The sequence below is a fragment of the Sciurus carolinensis genome, chromosome 6 (assembly GCF_902686445.1).
Source record: "Sciurus carolinensis chromosome 6, mSciCar1.2, whole genome shotgun sequence".
In the NCBI taxonomy this organism is placed as follows: domain Eukaryota; kingdom Metazoa; phylum Chordata; class Mammalia; order Rodentia; family Sciuridae; genus Sciurus; species Sciurus carolinensis.
The window spans coordinates 9,961,679-9,966,719 of NC_062218.1; the positions used below are offsets into that span (position 1 = coordinate 9,961,679).

Here is a 5,041-nt window from a genome sequence, read left to right on the forward strand (position 1 = left end):
AAGAAACTTCCTCACATCAAGTATTTGATACCTTAAGATAAAATTCATATAGGAAAGGAAAAATTATGGAAAAAAAATTAATTCTCTTATGTATGAGTTTTGGAATTAGTTGGTTTCTTGATACATTTAAAGGTATCCCATGTACTTTTCTCTGCCACTCTGAACTCATGGATTTAAGCATGTTTAATGTATTTGTGTTTAAAGAGATACCCTTTTTTTATCACAATGTTGGAGGTGGTGGTATCTGGTAGTCCTTTTTTTTTTTGTTTGCGGTGCTGGGGATTGAACCCAGGGCCTCGTGCTTGCGAGGCAAGCACTCTACCAACTGAGCTATATCCCCAGCCCTGGTAGTTCTTGATTTCCAGTTTCTCAATCAATTTCTTAATAGTGTTGATTTTGAAGATCCTGAAATGTCAAAGTTGTTTTTCTGGTTAAAACTGAGGTAATAGCTGTCCTTTGTCTTAAAATTAACAGTTCTAAAGTAGCTTGTTGGTTGGCTTCTACTCATGTCAATCATAAGGGAAAAACCACACTCTTCCAACACTCTAATCCTAAATGTGAAATCCTCAGGGATCGAAATTCCTAAAGTCCAAACGCTCTACAGTCTTAAATTCCCCAAATCACAATTCTGAAAGATGAAAATCATAAATGTTGAAATTCTGAAAGTTAAAGTCCCCCCAAATCACAATTCCCATTAGGAAAAAAAAAAAAAGTCATATAAAATGTAGAAAGTAGAATTCTGGGACAGGGATTGTTGTGAGTCTGGTTCTGTGCAGGACAGCTCCACTGTGTTAGGTGGAACGTACACCTAGAACCTGATGAAACATTATCTGGATGTGTCTGTGAGGTTAGCACCCAGTCTAGGTGCACCAGGTGGGAAATGGGCCCTCATGTGGGTGGGCACCATCCAATCAGCGTGCCTGGAGAGGAAAACCAACACAGAAGCTGTCAGGTCTCGGCGTAGAGGTGAGGCAGTACTTTCCTCTGCAGCCTTGGACCTCAAACTCCAGGCTTACCACTCTCAGGACTGCAGGACTTACACCCCAACCCTGTCCATGTTCTCAAACGTTCAGACTGAGAGTTGAGCCTCAGCTTCGAGATTCCGAGGCTTCTGGACCTGGACCAAGCCACACTGCTGGTATCCTGGCGTCTCTTGCTTGTAGATGACTTTTTCTTTTCTTTCTTTTATTTTTTTGGTCAAAGAATTAGGTAGCCCATCACTTTATTTCAGGTGACTATAGTTACAAATCTGGGTGCACGCAGTTACCAAACCCCATGATGAATGTTTACACTTTTTGTTTTTAACCCATTTCTTTTATGGGTTGTCTGCTAGTAACTGTTATACCAGTATGATTTCATCAGTATATCTGAATGTGTGTGCTTAAGAAAATGTATGTCATTATTATTGTGCAAGTGGCCTATGAAATGTTCTGTTGTGTTTTTTTTTTTTTGACTTTTTTAAAAAGAATTTATTAGGTGTTTGTAAATAATTATTAAAACTACACATTAAAAAGAATGAGATAAAAATGTAATTAATCTAGGGACTAGGAATTCAGAGCACTTACAATCTAATTGGCTAAATGAAGTTTACATAAATAAGAACATTTAAGGCAGCTGATATTAAGTTTTGAATAATTTTTGTAAAGTTTTTCAAATAATCCACTTTTTAAAGTGTAAATGAAAATCTTTTAAAAGATTGTTTAGATTTTTTTTTTGAGAAGTTTTGGAATTTTGATCTTGCACTATTTTAGACTTCAAGGATTTCAAGATTTGGGATTATGGCATTAGGGATTGTCTTTTGGGGTCATTGCCCAAACCCAGCCTAGAATATGATCTAAAGAAATTACTTTATTTTTTATGCACTTCACTTCAGTAATCTACAAAATGGGTATAATCATACTTAATAAAATATTTATAAATATTAAGTTAAACCTTGTTCAAAAATTCTCTCTTTGGAATGCCAGGTCCACAGTAGAGCTCAGAAAATCTTGAAAGTTTTTACTTACCTTCTTTTCTATTCCCTTTCACGTGATTGAAATTGTCTCATTTCCTTTATAGTACTTGGTTAGTTGATTTGACCAACATATTCCAGAAAAACAAGATGTGGGATATGCTTAAAGTTTTAACTGTTGGTATGTAGTAACCATTAAAATTTTGACACACCCTAGTCTGTTTGGTCTCTATATTTACACAAACTTCCTGGGAACTCTTTGAAACCTATGCAAATTTTAGGAATTTAATGTATTCTTAGTGAGTAGCTGCATCATGGTTTAGATTATTTAAAAATAATGTGGAAGAAACATATTTGATGGTATCGCCAGCTGTCAAATTTACTCTGCTAATTAGTTTTAAGTATAGTCATTGTATTTTGTATATATCAGGCTTGTATTTATCAAGTAATATTCTGTGCATATCACTATGAATATATCAAGTTTAAGGAATATAAAAGGACCATTGCTTCCTTGCCTCACTCCTTTGCCCACACACTTTACTTTCCCAATATCCTCAGAGTGTACCCTGCACTGAAGAGCAGAGAGAGAACACAGAAGTCCAGAGCAACTGCTACTGCTGGGGATAAAACCCAGGACCCCCTGCAGGGTAGGTGAGTGCTCTGGTGGGAGGTCTGTTCCTATCCCTAACAATGGATGATGGAAAGTTATGTCATCACACTGCAAAGAGACTGATACAGCATAGGCAGTCAATGGGAATAAGGGTTAGATTAAAATGAGTCTACCAAATGTAAATATGCCCACGTAGATATATTTGTAGTAAGAATCTATGTATTTCCAAGTATGTTAATATGCACTCATGTTACAACCAAAGGATTAACCAGTTACATATTGTATAGTCAGGAAAAATTAAAATGCTTGCACTTTGCATTTTTAATAGGATATTATTATATATGAAGAAGTCATACATGACCTCTATTTTTATTTCATACATATATTAAAATTTCACAATGTAAAGTCAAACTTACTTTTCATGTTTTATTAGGGTATAATTTAGATAAATTTAATACATATTTGGAATTAAGCTATGAATAGTTTCCTATTTTATTCCTCTTGGTATTTTACTGTTAGGTCTATACAAGATCTATTTTTAAGTGAAATTTTTAAAAAAAATTATACTACTAAAAAATTTCTCAATTTCTTCATTGCAAAAAGGATGATTTGGGCCAGGCCTGGTAGTGCATGCCTGTAATCCCAAGTGACTAGGGAGTCTGAGGCAGGAGGATTGTAAGTTCGAGATCAGCCTCAGCAACTTAGTGATACCTAAACAACTTATCAGGACCCTGTCTCAAACTATTAAAAAAATGGTCTGAGAATATAGTTCAGTATGATTAAGCACCCCTAGATTCAATCTCTAGTACCAAAAAAAAAATAAGAATGATTTTAGAGCTTTAAATGATATATAGTGTTTGATATAAAAGACAAATGATCAAGAAACATCTGAGATTATTTACCTAATGAAGTTTCACAATTAAATATAATATATACTATTACCTTTATTAAAACAAAGTATTGCTACCTAACATTGACTTTCTTTTTCCTGCAGGAAGAGAGACCCTCTAGAGCAAACTCAGGAAAAGCCAGGGGGAGAGTTACTGTAGGGACTCGTCTCATGAAAAAGCATAAGGAGGGTTCCCAAGGCCTGAGATCTGGGAAGCAAGCCCTGACCGGTTTCCTCTCCTCTTTCAGGCACTGAAGATCTCTTTCAAGTGTGCTTTTGTTTGCTTCACTTTACAAGCCTGATGCGTTTTCTTCTCTTTTGCTCAGATTTCTCTGGTGCCTAAAACAGCAGAGATAACTGACTGACCTGGGAAAGTCGAATGAAGAACTGCTTGGAAATGCAGGACTACTGGCTCCTGAGGCATTAGCAGCTGCTGAGGTCTGAATCTGTCACTCCAAAATCCTTATGCTGAAATCCTAACCCACAAGGTGAGCGTGTAGGAGGTGGGGCCCTTGGGAAGTGATTATATCCTGAGAATGGGCCACCTTGAATGGAGTTAGTACCTTTCTTAGAGAGGCCTCGCGGAAATACCTGTCTCCTTCCACCATCTGAGGTCACAGTGAGAACTCAGCAGTCTGGAACCCAAAAGAGGGCCCTGCCAACCTGATCGTAAGCTTCCCAGCCTCCAGCAGTGAATGGGACATTTCTGTTGTGTCCACCAGTCTGTGATATGCTGTTACAGCTCCCTGAGCGACTCGCATGGTGGCTTTTATTCCCATCTCTTTTAGCCAGCCCCTCTCCCCTTTTCTGTGCCTCTGCTTTTGCTCTTTCTCTCTCCTTACCAGTTGTGCCTAGGCCCACTGCTTGGTGAACTCTGTCTCAGTCTCAAAATGCTATCGCCCACCTTCTCACGTCCTCATTCCTGACCCTTTGCCTCTTGGGCTCGTGGTCTCAAGAGAGATTACAATCAGTTCAGCTAAACATCGTGAAGCAGATCACATATCATGGATGAAGAGCACTTTCTTGCCAGGAGCCCAGTCCTAGACTAGCTTACTGTGGTTCACAGAGGAGGGATGGCCTCAGAAGGGGAACACAAGTTAAGGAATGATAAGAAACCTGCATGGAGAAAGCATGGGCCTTGCTTTCCAAGGAATATAGTCCTCTCTCTCTCTCTCTCTCTCTCTTTCTCTCTCCTCCCTCCCTTCCTCTTTTTTAAATAGAAAGCTCTCTATCCTCAAAATTCTATGTAGCACAAGAGAAAAATAATACTAATGCTATTAAAGAAGGCTGCTTCTTTAAAAAATAATCTTTTAAAATAAATGATATAACAAAAGAGTCAACTATCAATGGGCAGATTTGCTTAACTTACCGTCAACCTTCACCAGAGTGCATCCTGGAACTGTCTCTGTCTAGCATCGTCCTAGGATGATTTGAGAGAAGTTATAATTATGGATGACCGTGGCAGATCAAGCTGACTCTCTATCCCTTGCGATTTCATCCATTAATGAAGTCGGATGACCAGAGAATTACATGCTGGGACCAGATGGTCCTGAAAGCCTGCAGAATTGCAGTTGCATTTTGGCGGCTTTTC

The 5,041-nt window shown here is 38.1% G+C and overlaps 1 non-coding gene across 1 annotated transcript; it reads right to left on the reverse strand.

Moving 5' to 3' along the window:
* Positions 1–267: 267 nt before the first annotated feature.
* On the reverse strand, positions 268–341 carry Trnaa-cgc (transfer RNA alanine (anticodon CGC)). The gene has a single exon. It is a non-coding gene; the product is annotated as a tRNA-Ala (tRNA).
* Between the last annotated feature and the right edge of the window lie 4,700 nt (positions 342–5,041).